General features: G+C 39.9%; 2 non-coding genes across 2 annotated transcripts; one reads left to right on the top strand and one right to left on the bottom strand.

Moving 5' to 3' along the window:
- The first annotated feature begins 10570 nt into the window (after positions 1–10570).
- On the top strand, positions 10571–10642 carry Trnaa-cgc. Its single transcript has one exon. It is a non-coding gene; the product is annotated as a tRNA-Ala (tRNA).
- A 287-nt stretch (positions 10643–10929) lies between these two features.
- Positions 10930–11000, bottom strand: Trnag-gcc. Its single transcript has one exon. It is a non-coding gene; the product is annotated as a tRNA-Gly (tRNA).
- Between the last annotated feature and the right edge of the window lie 13185 nt (positions 11001–24185).

Genomic DNA, 24185 nt, shown 5'->3' on the forward strand with positions numbered 1-24185 from the left:
AAAAAGTAAAAAGAAAAATCCGTTTAAATTTTTATTTCATTTTTACTTAACTCAAATATCAATAATATTGTTATTTCAGATGCAGCTCATTATAGAAATCTATTAATGAGATAGTTTGCATCCTCACTTTGGATTGGTGATATTTCGAGAGGCCTAACTACCAACTAGATGCTGGTGGCTCATGCTTGTAATCCTAGCTGCTAAGGAGCTGAGGTCTAAGGATCGAGGTTTGAAGCCAGTTCAGGCAGGAAAGTCTGTGAGACTCTCATCTCCAATTAACTACCAAAAAGCTAGACATGTATCTGTGGCTCAAATGGCAGAATGTTAGACCTGAACAAAAAAGTATATGCAGGGATAGCACTCAGACCCTATGTTCAAGCTCCAGGACTGGCGTGCACACATACACACACACACACACACACACACACACACACACACGGCATAAGTTCCTATATTAATAATATTGGACAACAGATCTTTAGGTAAGCATCACTTACCTATTTCAGACTCTTGTTGGATGGCAACAAGCTCTAGTGGTCTCCTAGCTTCCACTTGGGTCTCCTCCCCATATGCTCTGTAAACTATAACCAAGATGATTTTTCCTAAAAATCATTTTGATTTTCTCCAAAGAACCCTATGTGATTCTCTCAGCTCTCTATGACCTCTTGCATTTACAAGGCTCTGCATAAGTAGATGTAGCCTTCTTTTCCACCTTCAGCTCTTCCTTTTCATAAATGGTGCATATCCCCACAACTGCACACAAAATTACAGCGTAATTGTCTTCATGAAGCCATTATTGTCTTCTTGGATTATGGATCACTGTCTATTTGTTCCTTTTTTTTTTTTTTTTTGGGTCCAGTCATGGTGCCTGAACCCTGGGTTTGGACGCTGTCCCTCAGCTCTTCAGCTCAAAGCTAGCACTCTACCACTTGAGCTACAGCGCCACTTCCGGCTTTTTTCTTTTTGCTTATGTGGTGCTGAGGAATCGAACCCAGGGCCTTGAGCATGCACGGCAAGCGCTCTACCACTGAGCCATCTTCCCAGCCTTATTTGTTCCTTCTGTTTAACATGCTTTTCTTTACTCTCCTTCTTCATATTCATCCTCAAGAGCGAACTGCTGCTCCTACTAGACGTCCCTCTGAAACATTCCAGATCCACTAGATGCGAATGGAATGTTCCTTCTGTGTGCTCACATGCAACTCTTGTATTCTTCTACTACAACTCCTCTCACATTATTGATGAGTCCTTTATAACTGGCTGCCAACTTCCTGAACTTCAATCAGAGCTAGGGCATGGGCAGCCCTAACTTTGACAATGCCTTATTACTAGCTCCAAGTAGAGTGCCTAGCATTATGGTAGGTGCCCAGTAGACACCTCATCATTAAAGAAATGTAATCTTTGGGGGACCAGGAAAAGAAGAATGTGAATCTTGTCTATTTGTAAACCTTCTGGTGCTTTAAAGGTATTTGTGTCTTCTGTCTTTCCTTAATTTCTTAGATCTCACTAGTATCCAGATGAGTTTGCTTTAAAAGAAATAGCTTCTTTAAGGTAGGTATTAAAAGGTAAAGAGCATGAAATAGCTTTTTCAATAAAAGAAAGACATGAAAACTTCCCAGAAAGAATCACTATAAATTTAATAGCATTTATTAAGAGAATTAACATTCAATTTGTAGTGAAATAACTGTTATTAAAGGTATCAGTGATCTTCATTTTCCTAAACCTAAAAGAAATGCTAAATCCTGAGCATCTCACCTAACTTCTCAGGTGCCAGTCTTTTCAAACTTAACCTCTCTTGGTATTTTCTCCCCTAACGCTAGGAATCAAACTTAGCACCTTATTTGTGCCTGGCAAACACACTTCCATAGAGCTATATTTCTATCACTCACCCGAGTCTCTGAAAATGTCTCCTGATTATCTGCCTATCTTCATGAATATTCCTCCTTCTCATCCTCGTATCTTAACCTTTAAATGTGATCATTATTCAAAGCTAGACCTTCAGCCCTGTTTTCTCTTTCTTTTCTTCCTTCCTTTCATTATTCTTTCTTTCTTTCTCCCTTTCTTTCTTGTGGGGCCATAACTCTAGGCCTGGGCAAGGTCTCTCAGCTCTTCAGCTCAAGGTGAGTGCTCTACCATTTGAGCACAGCACCACTTCCGGCTTTTTGTGCTTATGTGATGCTGAGGAATTGAACCCAGGGCCTCATGCATGCAAAGCAAACACTCTACCACTGAGCTACCATCCCAGCCCCTTGGCCCTGTTTTCTTAGGGGCGGTGATTACTGGAGTTTGAAATCAGAGCCTCACACTCACAATACAGGTGTTTTATCATGAATCCATGTCTCCAACTCTATTTTCCCTTAGTTAGCTTTTGCCCAAATTGGTCTGGAACCACAATCTGCCCAATCTCATTCTCCCAAGTAGCTAAAATTATAGGCACGAGGTACTAACAACCATCTCTTCAGTTACTTTGTATCTTGTCTCTACTTCTCCCTAAATATTCTTATCTAAGTCTATCACTCTGTTTATGTGTGTGTATGTGTGTTTCCTCTTTTCATATCTTCAAAAACAACTCTCTACTAACAACCATCTACCTATGCACTCCTGTGGAAGATAGAAATGCATTCCAAATTGTATAAATGAAAATGGAATTAATGAGCATCTATAAAACAAACTCTCAACGAATTGTGGTGGTGCATGCCTATAATTCCAGCATTCAGGAGGCTGAGGCAGGAATATCACAAACTTGAGAACAGCCTGGACCACAGAAACCCCCAAACTAACCAGGTTACTGGACGGTTGTCCATTTCTCTAGCAGCCAGGAAGGATGTTGGTGTTAAGGCAGTGACCAGCTTGGCTTCCAGTATATTGATAGCAGTTCAGATTCAGGATCTTCTGACCAAATGTCTGTATCTTTACACTGCTGGAGCATTTCTTGTCACTCTGGAGCTTGCAGTAATAAAGCATATGCAGATTCCTATGAAATCTGGTTTGAAGGAGATGAAGAAGCCTGTTGTTTTTCAGAGTGCAAGGTGATCTGGGAAAGTAAATAATTTCTCTGGTTTGAATTCCCTATACATTTGTCCTTGACCTGTACTCCTGAACTATGAAATATGATTAGGTAGTCTAAAGAATAGTTTCTCTTAATAAAATAATAATTAACAAATAAGAAAAACAAAATGGCACTAACAGAATACCTCACTCTCCTGCTGTTGGCTGCTTCATGAAATGACATCCTACCATCTTGTTCAAGCCAGAGCACTGGTTTTACTTACCTTACACAGCACCTCCTCTCAGAAGCCCAAGTAACAATATTGACTATGTCAACCAGTCTGTAGTAGACTGGCATTATAAATGTTTTACATTAGTAAATCTGTACAGCATTCTTAAAGTAGAAGGATATTATATATAATTACATATCTATCACATATATATGTAATTTTGCAGAACTGACATTTTTTCCCTGGGATTCCACACAATATTTAATGTTATGTAGTTCAATGGTATCTTTGCTGTTGTTTCTGCCTTTTGGTATGCTAAATGGAAAATATTTAAGTAGCATTTATTTTCAAAATGAGTAACAAGAGACTGATATGTTGAATTGAATTTTGTACAGCTATTTAATTAAAGTTTTTATAAATAAATTCCATGAAAATTACAAAATAAAATAAAATCAATATTGATATTGATCCCCTGATTTCCAGCTACCACCAAGACAATACTTCATCCTGATCTAACACTGTTTTCTGATCAAGATCAACCAGACATGTACTTTAAGCTGTTGAAACCACTTTCTGTGGCATAGCATTTACTTTTGTCTTCTGTTATATAACTATTCTCATTGCAATTATTTATAGGCTTTACAAATCCTCCTTCAATAGCTTACAATCTTCTTGAAAGCATATGCTACATGATACCATGTGCTCTTCATTCAAGTATCCTATATAGTCAATTTTTGTTTATTGGATAAATAAACTTCAGAATAATTAAAGAGTGACAAATATGAATATTTTGGATACCAGTCACCATTTATAACCTGTTTCCCACTTTCAAAGAATTTGTTTTATAATGACAAGAAGCTTGAAATTAGAAGTGAACAAAGGAAGTATAACTTTGGAATGCAGAAGCAAGGCCATGATAATCACCTCTTCATTTGCATCTAGCCACTTGCAAATAGGTAGAATAGTACAGGAGATACTGAGAAAGAATATTTCATTATAATGCAATTGTCTTTTTATTCCTTTTAGAGATAAGGAAGCAATAAAGTTCTTTTTTTTTCTCTTTTTTGTCAGTCATGGGGCCTGAACTCTGGTCTGGGCGCTGTGCCTCAGCTCTTCAGCTCAAGGCTAGTGCCCTACCACTTGAGCCACAGCGCCACTTTCAGTTTTTTCTGCTTATGTGGTGCTGAGGAATCGAACCCAGGGCCTTATACATGCAAGACAAGCACTCTACCACTGAGCCACCTTCCCAGCCCCGCAACAAAGTTCTATAACCTAGAATTATGGAAAAGTAAAATCTCTGGCTTCACATCAGCTTGTCTGCATTCAACCTTGTTGGCAACATTGGCAATGCCTAGGGCCATCTCCCCTGGTATTATAAAATTGATACAGTTTTTCATCAAGACATTCCTGTTTCATTGCTGGTGGCCATGCTTGTAATCCTAGCTACTCAGAACGTTGAGATCTGAGGATTGCCATTCAAAGCCAGCCCAGGGAAGAGATGTCCATAAGATGCTAATCTCCAAATAGCAACCAAACCCCTAGAAGTAGAGCTCAGCTCAAGTAACAGAGTATTAACCTTGCGCAAAAATAATCTGAGGGACAGCTCCCAGGCTCTGAGTTCATGTACCAGTACCAGTACACACACACACGCACACACACACACACACACACACACACACACACACAAAATGATCAGCGAATTGACATACCTATTATTTAAAACGTACATGCTTCTCATGACAAAATATAAGGTGTCTTTTTTCTTACACATAGTCAAGTATACAGCATATTAATAATTATACTTACCAAGAGGTCATCAGAATTCATTCATCCTGAAAAACTAAAATGTTTTATTCTAACCAAAATTTCTTCCTTTCACCACCATGGGCACAGCTGCTAAAATCCACCACTTCATCAACTGCTTCTATAAATTCAACTTTTTAGGATTCTACATGGAAGTGAAATTGTGCTTTATTTGTCCTTCTGTGCTTGGTTTACTTTACTTCACATAATGCTTTTCAGGTTCATCTGTGTTATAACAATAGATAGTAATTTCTCTCTCTCTTCATTATATATGTATGTTACAGTCCCTAGAAGTCCTTATCCATCAACATACATTTAAATTGATTCCTTTCTTTGTTGTTAATGAAGAAACACAGAGTAAAAGAATTTCCTGGGGTGGGGTAATGAGAGACATGTCTGTTAAAATCACAGGAGCAATATGATCATATGCCTACTTTTGTCCCACAGAGAACCACGCAAAGCATTCCTTTTGTGAATGAGAACTGATGTGCTTTTATGGGAAATACAGATCCCAAATAAAGCTGCTTAAGTGTGGAGCTGCTTTCTCTCCCATTGAGTCTGGATATAGACAGCTCAGTATAGGCATGATGACTCCATAGCTATTTAGGATGCAAGCTGCTTTCACATGGCTCAGATATGGCTTCCTCCTCAAGCTGTAAGCCTTACTTTGAGCTATCCCTAAGACTGAGAATAGGATGAAGGGAAAATGATGATCAACTTCTAGGAAAGCTTGTCATTAAGGGAAGACATATGCTTCTTTCTCTCCAAGTGTGGCCACAAGCTGAAAGTCAGGAGATACATTATCATAGATAGGAGAAGAAATATTGAGACCAGTAGTAGTGTTTAGCATAAACTTAGGAAATATTTCTAAATACACACATTATTCATACAACCTTAAGGATATACCATTTCAACTTTATATGTATAAATTCAGGCAAGTTACAATGTTCTTGAGTATTTGTTTCTTCCTTTACCACTTCATGCAAAGTTCCTTTACAGAATTTGCCATGATCTATTAAGATTTATCACTGTGCTCCGCAGGGCTTAGTTTAGTAACCTAGGTGTAATTAGGATCCCCTATCCCTGATCATGGCTCTTGGAGCCTTCTTTATAGCAGTCTACTCTCTTCCAATGATTTGCTCCTTTGCTTCCTCATTCATTGTCCTTCATCCCTTACTTTCTCACTATAGTACAAACATTTTTTTACTTTTTCATGTCTCTATATAACAACCCATATGAATAATCATATATCAGTGTCACATGTCAATGCCATACATAGTCCCCTTTTATTACTTTATCAAGTTAGAGCAACCATAGCATGCATTCTTGTCACAACAACATGGTTTTCATCACACAATCCAGCTTTTGTTGTTGTTAATATCTTCATCACAATGGTAGAATCCTGGAAGCACATTTTCCCTTTACCAATCACCCACATAAAACTGTAAGTTGGCATGGTTTATACACCTGGTCAGAACTTAGTGCTATGGAAGAATTGACATAGAATAGCTAGCTTTCAAAATAAGACTTTATCAGAATCTGTATACAACTTCCAGCTGTTGGAGATGGACCAGTGCTACAAGACTGCAGGAGCCCCTGGTTAAGCAGACTGTCTAAATCTGGAAAGTTTTTTCATATCCCATAAAGATAACTATTGTTTTTCTTCCAATCTTAAAGCACCTTTCCTTTAACAGACCATTAATAGGTGTGTGTGTGTGTGTGTGTGTGTGTGTGTGTGCCAGTCCTGGGGCTTGCTTGGGCACTGTCCCTGAGCTTCTATTGTTCAAGGTTAGCACGCAACCACTTGAGCCACAGAGCCACTTCTGGCTTTTTCTGTTTATGTAGTACTAAGGAATCAAATCCTGGTAGAGCACAAGATGGAATTCCTGAGATCAAAGCCCACTACTGCAAAGTCCTTGCTTTTGCTTTAATGATGGTAATCAAAAGCTAAATTACAGAATTTGCAACTCTCCCAGTAACTTACTGTTAAATAAATACTTCTAATTCTAAATGCAAATTATGATCAGTGTAATTTTTCACTTTAGGAAACATTGAAAAGAGTAATGTTTATTAACTTTTTTGAATTAAATGTAATCAGTAGCTTTCTTTGCCCTCAGGTTATTATTAATAATAATTAACTGTGGTGATGAAGAATTACTACTAGTTTTGAGCCTGAGGAGCAAAATAATGTATTTCACAAAGCTACTTGTTCCTTTAGGTATTAAGCAAAACAATCCAGTCCTTTTTTCATCCAGGAAACTACGAGCACTAGGCTTTCCCAGGTGCCAAGTACAGATCATACTCCTCCTACCCATCTTCTAGCAATTTCTTGAGCCTGTATAGCTGCCAGGAAATCAGCAGGGTCACCCTCAGTTAAGGCCTCCAATCATATATAACCAATATGTGGTGGGGGAGACAAAATACGAGGATAGGAAATGCTCGTTGTTAGCACTTGAACACCTGCCTCCACCACTTCCATTTTACTTGAAAGAAATTAGGGAGGAGAACTTGGAATGAGTCAGCTTCTTTCATCCTCCAGCAACACTGATGCCTGAGTGTGGTGGCTCTGGGCAATGAGCCTTCCACTTTCAGAATTATGGCAGCCTTGCTGTTCGCACACCAAGTGAAGAACTTGAGAAAGTATGCACTTGAGTTCAGCGATTCTCTTCTCTGGAAGTCTTTCAAACATTCCATGCCTAGGCCATTCCAATGCCAGGCCCATTAAATCAGTGCACTGGGGATATGATCCATGCATTAGAATTTTTTAAAAATATATTTCTAAATGCTCCTAATGTGCACAGTTAAGGTTGAGAACCACAAGTCTAGAAAGAGGCATCTCTATTGACATGGAACCCACTTGCAAGCAATGGCTCTCAGTTTAACCTGCATGATGGAGTCATCGGAACATTTACAGATACTGATATGGGAGATGTTGATCAGTGAGCACAAATTTTCAGTTATATGAACAAGCTCTGGGGATCGAATTCTAGGACTACTGCAATAGATAATTTAATTTGATTATGGTAATCATCACATTATACATGGAATCTTTATTGATTTTTTTTTCTTTTTTGGCCAGTCCTGGGCTTGTATCAGGGCCTGAGTAGCTAGGATTAAAGGTGTGAGCCACCGGTGTCTGGCTTAAATGTGTTCTTAAAAAAAAACAAAAACAAAAAAAAACCAAAACATAAAACTTATTCCTGGTCCCACCTCTAGAAAATTTAATTGGTCTGGGTTGGGCTCAAATAAGTGTCCACATTCTTCAAGAGTTCTCCCAGGGGTTCTAATGTGTAAAAAGGAGTAAAAGACCACTGCTTCAACTGGGAAATAACACCTTAATTTGAAGCCAGCTCTGACGAAAGAATACTCAACACCTGCTGAATCACAAGTGCCAAGAACGGAAGCAACATACAGGAAAACCGTGTCAGAGATAAATGTCACCTGCTTCAAAGGGGACCAAAGGTAGGTGAATGGTGTGGGGGGGGGGGGGGAGAAAGGGAGGAGGGGGAGAGGGAGGGAGGGAGAGGGAGAGGGAGAGAGAGAGGGTGTGATCTAGATGGGGAAATAGGGATGTGGGGAACATAGTAGATCAAGCTAAACTTTTTAAGCTTGCATAAATTTGGGACATGTGGTCAGCCTTTCTGAGTCTTTGAACACCTTGGGGCACTTTTATTTGCATACAGAATAAATGTGATCCTAGGAGTTCTCCTGAGAACTGTAATCTAACAATGTGCCCTGTGTTTTGTCTTTCCTTTAATCTTTGGTAGTGAAAACACCCATTAAGTTTGAGCCTTTTTTTGGACTAAGTCAGAATACTGACACAACTTCACTTCTTCTGTTGGTTTTGGAATTCCACCTCATTTTCCTTACCAGGTGACATAGATAGACCTCAGTTTGTGGAAATGGAGGAACGAGGATTTAAAAGGAACCCATCTTTGGACTTAGCTCAGGACTTAATTGATTCAGAAGAAAGCCACTGAAAGGAAAGTCCCAGGTGATGAAGAAACAAACCATAGAGTTGAGGAAGGAAATCCTAAAGAGACCTGGCTTCCTTCTCCCCCCACCCTTAACTGGGTAGTATGATTGAAGCCTAGGGGTGGAAAAATGACTGTCCTCAATTTCCAGTTTGGAATCAGTTGAAATTCATATTATTGTATCTTGAGAAGGAAAGCCAGAGCGTTCTCAGGCTTAAAGCAGACCTCTTTAATAGTTATCCACTGATTTTTTTGACACTCTGTATTATGTGACTTATCCTAGCTAAAATCAAAATCTGATTACTAGCTATTATTTGTTTAAATTACTATAAGAAAAGTCATTTATTTCTTTTTAATCTAGAATTTTATTATGACACGGTTTATCGTAGTGATTTTGAAATTTCTGCTTTCTGCTCTGACTCTGGGCAGGTTATTTTTCTTTTTCTTTTCCTGGGGGGAGGGAGGGGGCGGCCCGGGAGCGAGCAGTGGGGTGGGGGATGGTGTGCTCTACTAGCTGAAAGGGAACATCTTTAGGCCTTCACTGGTCAGCCTCAGAAAGGCCTGACAGTGACAAGGATCCAGCTAGCAATGGAGATCTCCACTGTTCCCAGGGTGTCTGAGGCTTCTACCCCCTCCCTCCCCAGCCAGCTTTAACTGCCCTGAGTGGTCTAACAGACTTCATTTCACTGGATCAAAGGTTAGCTCATCCTCTCAGCCCCTGACCAACTCAAGACTCAGTCTCTTAGGGAATCGGACTCGGGGTTTTTAACTCAGAGTCTTTAACTTAGGGTTTGGGTGTGATTGGAGGTTAAGGAGACGTGAAGAGGTGATTAACTGGGCTACAGCAGTCTAGTAGCCCTGAGGCATAAAGATCAAACACAGTGAGAATCCGCTCCGGGCAAACTATCCTCCCAGATCGTATCACCGGCGATTCCCAGTTAAACTGGAAAGAGGGTGGCAGGGTGCTGGTCTTCCGGCCGGAGACCCACGCCAGCGAAGAACACAGAGGAACACGGCTGGAACCAGCCTACGGCGGTGGGAACACGGTGCGCACGCATCCGTGAGCTTTTCGGTGTGCGAAGGAATCTCCACCGGCTCGGAACCCGGGGGTCCGCGGGGTCCCGCGCAGGTGCCCGCACACAGGGCGCGCGCCTGATACCCCGACAGGAGCCGAGGGGTCAAGGTCCGGGTCTGGAATGGAGTTGGAATCCCCGGTGTCCCTCCAGGCCACAAGGCTCTTCGGCGCCTGCGCAGTCAGTGCGCCAGCCGGGCCCGGGCAGGGCTGTTCGGGAAGCCCCGCCCCCACCCGCCTCCGTCCCCGCCCACCCCGAGCGTCCTGCGAGCCGGAGTCCCGGAGGCCGCAGACCGAACGCGAGCGCAGCTTCGGGAAGTTGGCTCGTTCGTGGCATTGAATCTTTACTATAAAGAAAGCAACATCTGCAGAGATAGGGAAAAAAAACACAAAACAAAAACCACACTTCAGAAACACCCATCGAAATGAAGGTACATTTTTCATCTCGCTGGCCAGCGGTAAAGCCACTCAATAAGTAGGAATAACAGGGCGGTGTGATTCGGCTGGGGGATGTAGCTCAGTGGTAGAGCGCGCGCTTCGCATGTGTGAGGTCCCGGGTTCAATCCCCGGCATCTCCAGCCAGGTGCCGGTTTTTTGTTTTAGACCCCCGCTCCCTTTTTACTCCCATCACGTTAGGATGTCCAAAAACCATCAACAAAGAAAGAAGGAAAATGGCAACATGCAAGGCGAGAACCCTTTCGATTGCTTGAAGTGAAAGTGAATCGAGAAGCTTTCTTTTCCTTCTCCCCCTAAAGCCCATGTTTGTTTGGAAATACTGAATCTTCGGAGATAATGAGGGCAGAAAAACCAAAACCAAAACCAAAACCTTTGGTAAAGAGCGCAGAATGAAAGAAAAATACAACCTTGCATTGGCCGGGAATCGAACCCGGGCCTCCCGCGTGGCAGGCGAGAATTCTACCACTGAACCACCAATGCGGAGGCAGTAACCAGGCTTTAGGTTATCGCCCTAGAAGATGGCTCTAAGAATCATGAGTGTGTAAAAAGACCGTGATTCCTTAATTATTGATTACAAAATTACGGGGAAATCTTGAAACTTAAAAAAAAAATTAATTATGCTACCTTCTGTTGAACTTCATGATATTCTTCTGAAATCTGAGACGCAAACGAGAGCTTTGATGCATGGTAGGCTTAGGCAATGTCCTGGACTATCCTAAAATCCATTTAGTTTCTTTTATTATTTTTTTAAACTATTGTAATAAATACATGTGTAAATTCGTTTAAGATTAAAGGTAAGGGCTAGGGAAGAGAAGAATTTGCCTAGACTCTGCAAGGCTCCGAGTTCCAATCCCCAGCACCAGGAAAAGAAAAAAAAAAGTCACAAATGTAAACTTCAGGGGTATATTGGACCTATCATATAGGAGCTGCACTGAGAAATTTGAAACATTATCGTAGCCAAGTGGCCTGAATTAACTGTTCCAGGTTTCATGTGGAACCCTTGATCCCCAACCGCTTTCAAATCAAATATTATGAGTTTGAGTCTTTCCCTTTAGTGTTCCCAGGAAAAGTGAAATCGCCAACGATGCAACAAATACGAATAAAGTAAAAGGAGGGGGAATTAATTCATGGAAATAGACACATCAAATAAATGTCCGTGGATTAAGGTACCTTCCTCCCTTCACTTCTGAGAGGAAAATGTCCAACAATTGTCCAAGGTCTTTGGCTAAGGAGGGGTCTGGGGAAAAGGAGGCAAAATAACAACTGGCATCTAGCAGATATGCATGCCAAGCTAGGTAAGCATGCTGTATATGGGTTTCAAGTGTGGAAAATTACCTCAAGCAAACAAATGAAACTGAAGCGCTCAGAGTCAAGATTGGAACATATGTAATATTAGGTCAGTGTGTTAGCCACTTCCCTGTTGTGCATACAGCAGAATAAATCATTCTGTATTGCCCTTGAAGTCATGTGTTATATCTTAGGTTGTTATATATTAAGAATAGCATTGTGGAATTAGAGAATATCATAAAAAGCAATTGAAGTAATTTCAGGATTCTATATTAAAATTTGTTTCTAAAGACTCCTAGGCTTGTTATAAAGTGTAAAAGACACAGAAGTGCCAGGCACCGGTGGCTCATGCCTATAACCCTAGCTACTCAGGAAGCTGAGATCTGAGGATCTATGTTCAAAGCCAGCCGGGACAGCAAAGTCCATGAGACTCTTATCTCCAATAAACCACTCAGAAAACCAGAAGTGGTGCTGTGGTTCAAGTGATAGAGCACTCACCTTGAAGAGCTGAGGGACAGCATTCAAGCCCCATGACCTCTGCCCTCCCCCCCCCCCAAAAAAAAAGGCAATCAGAAAATCTAAACTACAGTCCTAACTAGTGAAAGAATAAGTCCAAATCATTTCACCTGTAGGACTAGTTTGTTCTTATGATGAGAAAAATGAAGAATAACGTGGTTTCAAGACACCATTCAGGAACACTCATTCTGTTTTATGGAACAAAATGTTGCCTGGTTTTAGAATTGAAAATAAAACTCATTAAGATCTTTAGACAAACAAACCATTATGAACGGATCTAACTTTCCAGGGCAGCTAACAGGCCAGTGACTGGTCAGGCCATACCTTCTTTGCCCTGGCCTCTCAATTTTACCAACTCATTTAAAAAATTTATTTATTTGCATTTGGTTATTAGGTTACAAGCCAGAAGTTTTAAACAAGCTAACTAATTTGAGGCTAAGGCTATCACTCAGTAGTAGGCCAGGCCCTGGTTCCAATCCTTAATACTAAAATTAAGTAAAACAAAATGTTGAAAACCTCTTAACTAAATGATCTCAGATCCATTTAGTTTTTGTTGTTGTTTTAAAAACCAATCCACAGCAATTGCTTGCCTATTAAAGTAACCTGTTCAAAAGCCATTTTATTTTCTGTTTTGCTGAAAGGTGTCCTAAGCCAGTTATCCAATTTCGGATAATCTAGGATGGGTTTAATAAGCAGAACTACAGTCAGCCAAGGCCTGTCTGTGATCGATGACAACAATGGCAAGAAGATCTCTTCCGCCCTTCTTTCTTCCTTGTTAACACTGCCATATGAGAGTAGAATGCTTGGGGCTGCCCAAACAGCCTGAGAGACATTGAAGGCTGGGCAGAAACATGGCATCTGAGAATTTCTCCTTCTACACCATTGATTAGGTATGGGTCATTTTGTTACATACGACCAAAGACTCAAAGTAGGAGAGTATGGGTGAAGGGGGGAGGGGGGAGACGAGGGAGGTGGGAGAGACTTGGGTCTATTTAAGAAAGGAATTACTAGAAATGGTTTATGTAAATGGGAGTAACTGAGAGAAGTAATCATTCACTAATGCAAGTGGGCAGATCATTGAGAAAAGAGGCTCTTGAGAAGGAAAGGGTGGTGATTATCTGGAGCAGATCTGCTCATGCTATTGTGGGACTATCACATGGATGGCCACCAGGATCTTCAGGGCACACACAGGACAGGGCACTCACAGAACAGGGCTCACAGAACTATTCCCACTGGGACTGGTGGAGAGAAAGAAAGCAGTGTCATGAAGCTAGTTACACACAGCCAAGGCTGCTGTGCTACCTCAGTAGTCCAGTCGCTCATGACACCGAATGCAACACCTTACAAATGTCGAAAGGCTTCTAGTCAAAGAAAGTAAGCCATTAAGAGACAGAATCAGGAGGCTTTAACTCCCTCCCGTTTCTTGCCTGGGGAGCAGAATCATTTCCATTTCTCCCTAAACTACTAAAATAAATCCTTGCTAAAACTTAGAAAAAAATAGTTCATGTACTACATCGTCACCAAAGCAAGGCTTCCCTCCCCCCTTTATTTTTTAACTTGTGAGTGATTGTATTGATTTAATACACACAGCTTATTTCTGTCCCAGGTTACAAGCTAGCCCTGGGGAAATGGTGGAGCCTGTCATTTGGATTGCCCTTTACTGGCTGGGAATTAAATCATTACTTATTCCATTTTAGAATCACAAGTAGTACCCTAAGGCCTACTTTCCTAGGGATTAAAATCAAGGCATGGAAATGAAGAACCCAGGTATAATTCTCAGATGCATGCAGATGTTGAGAATGTAGCAATTTTTCCTGGAAAGCTGTCATTGCAAAATCATCTGCTCACCACGCATAGTCCTCAAGCATGTCTAATTAGTCAACAAGTCGAAGTCTTCTCTCAGATGGTGCTGGAGTTTGCTTTCCTACTCAGGCCAAACTCACCTACATGATCAGTGAACTCCTACCATTATCTGAGAGCCCTTACATTTCCTTATCTTCCTTTCCTGTCTTTATGTCTTCTTCCTTAATTCTTGAAAATTCAATCATTCTTTTCTTTCTAATTCTAAAATTGAATGCATTCCTGTCATGTAAAGTCCTGAGGATAGAAGAAGTGTAGTGTGGTGTGAACGTGGCTACCATCATCTTGGCAGAAGGGACTTTTGCCTCTTCCAAATGGCCCTCCTTTTCCTAAGTCATTTCATCTTTTTTTTTTTTTTTGGCATATGAAAAACCAGAGAGAATAGAATTTTATTGTTGAGTGTATTCTTTTTTTTTTAATTGTGAAAATACTGTACACAGGGGTTACAATTACATGGGCAAGATAATGAGTATATTTCTTATCAAGCATTGTAGCCTCCTCCTTTGTTTCCCCTTTCATTTCATCTTTTTTCATCTCACATTTTTTACATTTCCTTTCATGTGTATAACTCATGCTTATGGCTCAAAATCAAAGCAATATATGAGAGTATGTCTTGAGGCTCAACCCGGTAGCATGCTGTACAATCTTAGTACTTGAGCAGGCAGCACAAGAGCATCACTAGTTCAAGAGGATCACTAGTTCAAGATCAGCCTGGACTACTTCATCCCACCTCCCACTAGTTCCTGATTTCTTTTCTAAAGGCAACCACTATTATGCTTTTTGTGTTTCTCTCCATGGAGAGAATATATATGTGCTTATTTATATACATTATTAGTATACATTAGCTATACAAGGAGGGCTTCATTGTAATATTTTCAAACATACATACAACCTCATCTCTTCTCTTTCTCTTCTTCACCCTTTTCCTTCTAAAAACAATTAGAGCAGTTCTCGTTGTTCTATTTTCAAACATACATGTAAAGTACTCCTACCATATTCAAGCTAGTTCACTCTCCTCCTTTACCTAGCCACATATTTATTTATGTTTATTTTTTAATTGTAAAGGTAAATTGTAATTGTAAATGAACAGGGGAGGGAGAGTTTACAGTTACATAAGGAAGGTAATGAGTCCATTTTTTTTTTGGGGGGGGGCGGTCGTGGGGTCTGAACTCTGGGCCTGGGCGCTGTCCCTCAGCTCTTCAGCTCAAGGCTAGCGCTCTACCACTTGAGCCACAACGCCTCTTCCGGCTTTTTTTTCTTTTCGCTTATGTGGTGCTGAGGAATCAAACCCAGGGCCTCATGCATGCAAAGCAAGCGCTCTACCACTGAGCCACCTTCCCAGACCATTTCTTTTTAAACACTGTTAACCCGCCCTCATTTTCTCCCACTTAGCCCTCCCTACTCCCCTCTTCCCACAGATATATTTATGTAGATTCAGATATTTCATTTTATTTTTAATCAAAAAATAGTCTTATATAGTTGTAACTACAATCTTTTTTTTTTTTCTCCAGAAAAATACATCTAGGAAAGTTTTCCTTTTAAGAGCACATGAAATGAAGGGATGGAGGCATGGCTGGAGCAGTATCTTGCTAGCCACCAGCTGAGTGGGAGATCCTGAGTTCAAACCCCTCTACCAGGGATTCTAGCAGTACCTTAAAGTTAAATTTCTGAAGGAATGGAATCAAGGCATAAACATGCAGAATACAGCTGCAATCCTAGGATGCATAAAGACAGCAGGAAACTCCCTTCAATGGAGTTATCTAAGCCAGCCAAGGATGTTTAAGTTGTTTCTGATACTATGATGTGATATGAATGATACTATGGCAGATGCTTTGAATGAAGGCAGTTTTTCCATGTTTGATAACATCCACAGGATGAATTCCTAGAAGTAGAATTTCTTAGAGCTTTTTCATGTTGATACACAGGCAAAATTAATTACTCCCCAAGAAATCTAATTCTTGACATTACTTTCATCATGCTAATCTTTCCCTTGTAAACTTTGTGGACTGTATGTCCAACCACATTTTTAAAGTTTTGTTAGATCCAGAGTGGCTTTCATGAAAATGTAGGCCTTAGATCTGCTTAATTTTCTGTTGTCACCATGTTGTAATTCTTTTTTGTCTCCTCACTGACTCCATTTTAATTTTAAGAACGCATTATACGCTTCCTATAAAATTGGTTGTGAATGTGAGTTTCTCTTAAAATGGAAATTACTGTTAAAATTAAGCACTCTTTATTTTTTGGGTCCAGTCGTGGGGCCTGAACTCTGGTCCTGGGTGCTGTCCCTCAGCTCTTCAGTTCAAGGCAAGCGCTCTACCATTTGAGCCGTAGCACCATTTCCCCAGTTTTCTGGTGGTTAATTGAAGATCAGAGTCTCACAGACTTTCCTGCCTGGGCTGGCTTTGAATTGTGATCCTGAGATCTCAGCCTCCTGAGTAGCTAGGATTACAGGGGTGAGCCACTCGTGCTTGGCAAAATTAGGCATTCTTAAATGTCTATTTTAACATGTAAAATACTAAATATATGGAGATAAATAAAGTACATAGATAAATTCCTTGAGATCTTCATTATGTGAAGAGTACAATGTTGTGACTCTTAATCTTGGAACACATGGCTTTTCATTTGTTCTTATCTGGGTGCTCCAAGTTCTCTGGCCAGGCGTGGCTAGATTCTCCAGACTCCTACATCCAACTAACATTGCATTATGGCAGCCATACATTCTTGCTGTTGTCTGTCTAGTCCCAAACTCTGGATACTGGTACTCTTTATGATAATAGTTTTGCTCGTGTTGCTTTCTCCTCCAGACAATTTCCTTTATCTCTGTACAACAGTAGTTCTGGTTCTAGTCCTAAAATCCCTTTAAGGTTAGATGAGTCATTTCTTTTCTCAAGTTTGGAGATGTAAGATGAAGGTATTGTTCTCAGCATCAAGATAAATTTTTATCAGCATTAAGAAAATGTGTGTGTTTAGATTGCTTTGAAATAGGACAAGTTTGAGATTATAGGAAAAGTTTGAATAAGATGACAGCATGTAATCTTAGCTACCCAGGAGGCTGGGTATAGTTCAAAGCCAGCCTGGGCAGGAAAGTCTAAGAGACTCTTTTCTCCAATAAGCCACCAGAAAAACCAGAAGTGGTGCTGTGGCTCAAATGGCAGAGCATTAGCCTTGAGCTGAAGAACACAGGGACAGTGCTCAGATCCAGAGTTCAAACTCCACAACCGACCCCCTCACCCCAAAAAATAATGATGACAACATGACATGGTAAGAGGTCTTGGCAAGGTGAGAAAGAGTAGATTTGAGTGGACAAGGTATTTCCTCATTAGAGTTCATGAATGTTATAAAAAGAAAAACAAGTTTAAGAACAACCCCACTTTAGGTGGACACAACTGGGTCACAGCTGTAATCCTATCTATTAAGGAGACTGAGATCTAAAAAGCATGGTTTTGAAACCAGCCTAGGCTAGGAAGTCCATTAGATTTTTCTCTCCAATTAACCACCAAAAAAGTTAGAAGTAGAGTTGTGGCTCAAATGGTAAAGTGCTACCCTTGAGCAAAAAAGTTCAAAATTATTCATGTAGAATAAGACATTCATTGTAAGATAATACATCTAAACAAAAGGATGTTACACATGATAAAGTGATGGCTTTTAGAGAAGCAAAGGAAATGGAATAAAAATATAAGGCTAAAAGTGAATAAATAGATAGCAAAATAATAGATGGGCTGCAGCCTAAGATAATAACTTGACAAGTTATTGTCACAATTGATGATTGTGATTATACAATTGTGATTAATACAATCCCAAGCAAATGAATTCCCTCAACAGAAGAAAATAGACCTGGGTGCCAGTAGCTCTCTCTTATAATCCTAGCTACTCAGAAGGTTGAAATCTGAGGATTTCATATCAAATCCAGCCTGGGCAGGAAAATCCATGAGATTCTTTTATCTCCAATTAATTCCTTTTAAAAAAAATATGGAGCTGAGGCCTTGAACAAAAAGCTAAGGGACAGTACTCAGGACCTGAGTTCAAGCTCCCAAACTGGCACACACATACACATACAAAAGTAATACATCTATACTATAAAAATGTAAACAAAAAATACAAATGTATAAAATCAATAGTAAACTCTGCCCATTGTACTATTCTTCCCTTCCCCATGTCTCAGATCCAGATCATAAAGTTAACTTCCATTAATAGTTTTTGTGTTTACCTGACTTTTCTGTTTTTCTTTTCTTTTATTGTAAAGGTAGTATACAGAGGAGTTACAGTTACATAAGTAATATAATGAGTACAATTCTTTTCAAGCAGTGTTACCCCCTCCCTCATTTACCCATCCTCATTTTCTCCTGCTTTCCCTCCTCCAGACTCTCCTCACCCCAAGTTGTAAAGTTCATTTCCAACATAGTGTCTAGTGACTATCTCTATTGCATTTCCCTTTGTCCCACAGTTTCTTTGTTAGCTTGCTTTTCTATATACCCATTCGGCATATACATTGTATACATGTATGTAAATGTCACAATGAAACTTCCCTCACTGCATAACTAATATATGGTAATAGAAAATCTTTAAAAATATAGACTTTCCATTCACTAGCACCATAGAATAGATAAATAAAATTAAACAGATTAAAAGTAGTTTTTCTCTTTCTAGAAATAAATGACATGTTTATATTTCTGTTATTTTAGGTATAGAAGCCTTAATTGTAATAGTGGCCATGAACGATTACAGTCCTAGGTATAACACAGAACAGGCAGGATATGAAAGCTTAAAGAGGGAATTAAATATATTTTTCACCATCAATTCTGCAAATACCATTTTAAACTTATATGTTTGCCTTTTTATTTTTTATTTTTTATTTATTTATTTTTGGGGGGTCCGGTTGTGGGGTCTGGGCCTGGGTGCTGTCCCTCAGCTCTTCAGCTCAAGGCTAGCGCTCTACCACTTGAGCCACAGCACCTCTTCTGGCTTTTTTTTCTTTTTGCTTATGTGGTGCTGAGGAATTGAACCCAGGGCCCCAGGCATGCAAGGCAAGCACTCTACCACTGAGCCACCTTCCCAGCCCTGCCTTTTTATTTTTGAACCACTTAAAAACATTAAGATGATAAAGTTTAATTTAAAAAAGTAACATAGAAAACAAACTCTAAGTCTTGAGTATAACAGAAATAACAGAACTCGATAATATATTAATGTATAACCACATATGCAGAAAAGAATTAACTTGGGTCAAGAGTAGTGGCTCACACTGTGATCCCAGATACTCAAGAGACCAAGACTGAGAGGATCCAGGTTCAAGGCCAGCTGATGCAAAATTAGCAACACTCTACAGCAACAAATAAACCAGGTATTGGTGGTATACATTGTTATCCCAGCTGTATCAGGAGCATCTGTAGAGGACTGTGATCTGAGGATGACCCTTAGTAAAACAAAAACAAAATCAACAGGGATATGGTTCAATTGGTAGAACACTTGCTTGGCAAGTTTAAGGCCCTGAGTTTTTTTTTTTGTTTTGTTTGGTTTTTATTGTGAAAATACTGTACAGAGGAGGGTGACAATTACATGAGAAAGGTAATGAGTACATTTCTTATCAAGCATTGTTGCCTCCTCCTTTGTTTCCCTTTCCCATCCCTTCCCATCAACTTCTCCCCCCCTCTGCCAAAGTTGTAAAGTTCACTTTTTGACATAACGTCTTGTATATCTCATTGTTGCAATGGGTCCACCTGTATCCCTATTTAAACGATTTGTTTTTTCCCTTCCCCTCCACAAATTATACCAACATCAAATACAGTGAAAACAGGGGTTATACCGTGGTAGAGGGACATAGAAAGCAACATAGAAGATCATCTTATAAATATGTTAGAAACAATCGCATGAAATAATAAAACATTTGAATAGTTATCTTGGGGTTCATTTCACCTAATATCAATTTATCTAACCTTTTCTGTTTGTCTCAGACATATACTAGTTATTGCAAATAAGGGAAACCATGGGACCTATGTTTCTTTGGGCCTGGCTTACTTCACTTAATGTAATTTCTTCCAAGTCTTTCCATTTCCTAACAAATGGGGCAATGTCATTCTTTCTGATGGAGACATAGAGTTCTATTGTATATATATATACTATATTTTCTTGATTCATTCATCTACTGAGGGGCATCTGGGTTGGTTCCATATCTTAGCTATGGTAAATAATGCTGCAATAAACATAGTTGTGCTGGTGGCTTTAGTATGGTCTTGTTTGTGATAGTTTGGGTAAATGCCCAAAAGTGGCATTGCTGGGTCATAGGGGAGCTCTATGTGGTCTTTTGAGGAACCTCCAAAGTGGTTGAATAAGTTTACATCACCAATGCAGTAGGGTTCCCTTCTGTCCACATCCCCTCCAGCATCTGTTGTTATTAGAGTTCTTGATTCTAGCCATTCTAACTGGGATGAGGTAATATCTCAATGTTCTTTTGCTTTGCATTTCTTTTATGGCTAGGGAGGTTGAGCATTTCTTCATGTGTCTATTGGCCATCCTTTTTTCCTCTTCAGAGAAGTTTCTCTTTGAGTATTGAGCCCACTTATTTATTGGGCAGTTGTTTCTTTGAGGATTTGTTATTGGAGGATTTAATTTTTTTAGTTCCAGGTATATTTTAGATATGAGACCCTTGTCTGTTGTGTGGAAGGCCCTGAGTTTTTGAACCATTGTATGTAAACACAGTCAGATTCATCCAAATGTAAGCCTGACTTGCCTTATAATCTGACCATAAGAAGAAAAAAGAAAACACTAGTTATGTATAGAAAACAATACTAGTCCAGGAAATTGTAGTTTGAACTAGAAACCGCTCTACTGCCAGAAGGAAAAGAAAAGGAAAAGTATTGCCTTAAGTAATATTTGAACACAGTACAGTCCTTTGACTATTTAGTGATGTTTTCTGGAAAAAAATTTATAAGTAAGTCAGTATGACAGGCATATCATTAGTAGTTATATTGGTATAGTGATTTTGAAATTATTTTATAAGTACTGTAGGATAAAGAAAATGGGTAACATATAAATGTGCTGTTCAGTCTGTCACTCTGGAAAGAAAGAGGAACTATAGATGGCATTGGGGTTGTGAATGTAGCACAGAGGCAGAGCGTATTTAGCATGTGGGTTATTATCTCTAGCACCAAGGCAGAAAAACCCACACTGGTGAAATATAAAAAAGTACTCTGGGGCTGGGAAGGTGGCTCAGTGGTAGAGCGCTTGCCTTGCATGCATGAGGCCCTGGGTTTGATTCCTCAGCACCACATAAGAAAAAAGCCGGAAGTGGCGCTGTGGCTCAAGTGGTAGAGCACTAGCCTTGAGCTGAAGAGCTGAGGGACAGCGCCCAGACCCAGAGTTCAGGCCCCACGACCGGGCCCCCCCCCAAAAAAACAAAAAACAAAAAAAAAACAAAAAGTACTCTGGACTACTGAATTCAAACTGGAAGTGATCCTTACAAAATCATGATTAAGAATATTTCCCCTTATTTGTGCCAACTGAAAGAGTATAGAAGCAGTAAGAAGTCTAGCACAAGAAGTCTAACTCATGGCTAGACCTTGATTTCTAAAGACTTTCTTAATTTTTGTATATGGAACAAACAAAGGCTCAATATCATAAAATCTTGCAAAATCACACTTTCGCAAGAAACATAATGTATCTACTCATAAGGGTAAGAAAAGAGGCCTCTTCTTCTTCTTCTTCTTTTTTTTTTTTTGTCAGTCATTGGGGCTTGAACTTTGGGCCTGAGCACTGTCTCTCAGCTCTTCAGCTCAAGGTGAGTGCCCTACCACTTGAGCTACAGCTGGCACTTCCAGTTTCCTGGTGGTTTATTGGAGATAAGAGTTTCACGGACTTTCCTGCCCAGGCTGGCTTTGAACTGCAATCCTCAGATCTCAGCCTCCTGAGTAGTTAGGATTACAGGCGTGAGCTACAGGCTCCCGGCAAGAGGCCTCTTCTTAGTTGCATACTTCTGACTTCTTGTATCCTCACCTGGCAGAAAGAAAATGAAGGATACTCTGGTGTCCTTTTTATAAGCACAATGGGAACAGAGTGTTTGTGGCTAAGTACACAATGCCATTTACGAGCTGTGGACACTGTGGCAGGTGGATGATTTGTGAAATAAAGAAAGTTATATACACATAAGCATTGAGAAGAATTTTTAGATCATATTAAGGACCTAAAAGCTGTTACTTGTTACTAAAGACAAGTTTAAATATGGGCTTTTACTTATTCACATTTACAAAAAAGTTTCTGCATGTATGACCTTTGTAACAAATACATAGTAGTACAATTCACTTTAAAAAGGCCAATTATCTGAATAGATTTAATTCAGTGGGTTATGATTTGTCATGAATATGACATTTGATGGAGGTAGGTCAAAGTCAGGTTAGATGTTTCCCAAGAGTAGTCACCTAGCATTTTCCTGGGTGATTTCTACATCTCAAGGTGTGGCTCTCAATTTTGTAAGCTCAGAAGTTTTCTTGTTGGTACATCTGAATAAAACCACTGCAGGCTGAGGAAGTAGCTCAACAGCAGAGTACTTGCCAACTATGTATGATGACCTAAGTTGACTTGTCAGTAAAGCAAAAAGAAACAAACCAACCAAAAGCAATGCCTCTGAATCATGTGAAGACCAAATGAGAACCACAGTCATTTGGTTCCTAATTCATACTATCATTTCTTGGACTATTATTATTATTATTATTTTGTCAGTCGTGGGGCTTGAACTCTGGGCCTGGGCGCTGTCCCTCAGCTCTTCAGCTCAAGGTGAGCGCTCTACCACTTGAGCTACAGCGCCACTTCCTGTTTTCTGGTGGTTTATTGGAGATAGGAGTCTCATGGTCTCTTCTGTCCGGGCTGGCTTTGAACCGCGATCCTCAGATCTCAGCCTCCTGAGTAGCTAGGATTAAAGGCGTGAGCCACCAGCGCCCGGCTTGGACTAGTATTATTGTCTATACCTAACAAGTACTTTTTTTCTTCTTCTTTTGATCAAATATAAGGGAAGTCAGACTTTCCTATAATGAATTTGGATGAAACTCACTGTGTTTACATACAGCATGGGGATATCGTTGTAAACTCAATAGCATCAGTTTAAAAAATATTATTTCCATTTGCATAAGAGATACATATCCCTGATATAGAAACTGGACAGAGTCCAAGTCTGGGCCATGATCTCCCCCCTTGGACTGGTTGCACTAACTAAGGTGTACCTCTTCAGTTGAGACTAAATATGCTTAACCCCTTCCTAGACACACCTTAATAGTATTGCTAAAGTTGATTGTAGGTTTTTTTGTTCTTTGCTTCAGAGATTGTCCTGATTTACTTTTCTTATTTTTATTCAACTTTTTTCTTTTATTGTCCTGATTTTTAAAATCAGTTCACACTTGTTCCCAAGTCCCACTTGGAATATACAGTGTATGAGAAACAGTGAGAAACAGCAGGGAAAACCTCCCTATCTAGAAAGAAGTCTCTTTTGAACATCTATTTGTTCACAACTAAGGCACATTCATGGTAAGTTACTGAACAAGTCAGTGAGTATTTCTATCATGAAGTACCATGGATAGAATGGCTTGTAAAAAACCTAAATTTATTTCTCAGCTCTGCAGCCTGAAAGTGGGCAATCAAGGTGCCATCATGGACAGCCTCTTCTCAGTTGGGTACTTCTGATTTCTTGTACCTTCACCTGGCAGAGAGAGAGGGAAGGATACTCTGGAGTCCTATTTGTAAGCACAATAATTCCATTCACAAGGGTACCACCTTCAACTTATTTATCTTAGAAAGGCCTGACTTCCTAATAACAATCAAATTGTTAAAATGTCAATGTTTAAATTTGAGAAGTGGTCTATATTTAGGACTTTGTTAAGAGTGAGATCTGCTTTTCCTGTGCTTCAGCCCAACCAGACCAACAGAAGCTGGTAAACTAATGCTAGGACACTATTGTGTTTCTGTGCTTCTGTTCTGACTCTTCTTATGTGTATTTTGTTGTCTCTTCTTCCCCGTGGATCC

Source organism: Dipodomys spectabilis, unplaced genomic scaffold (genome assembly GCF_019054845.1).
Source record: "Dipodomys spectabilis isolate Male_0828 unplaced genomic scaffold, ASM1905484v1 ptg000081l, whole genome shotgun sequence".
Taxonomy (NCBI): Eukaryota; Metazoa; Chordata; class Mammalia; order Rodentia; family Heteromyidae; genus Dipodomys; species Dipodomys spectabilis.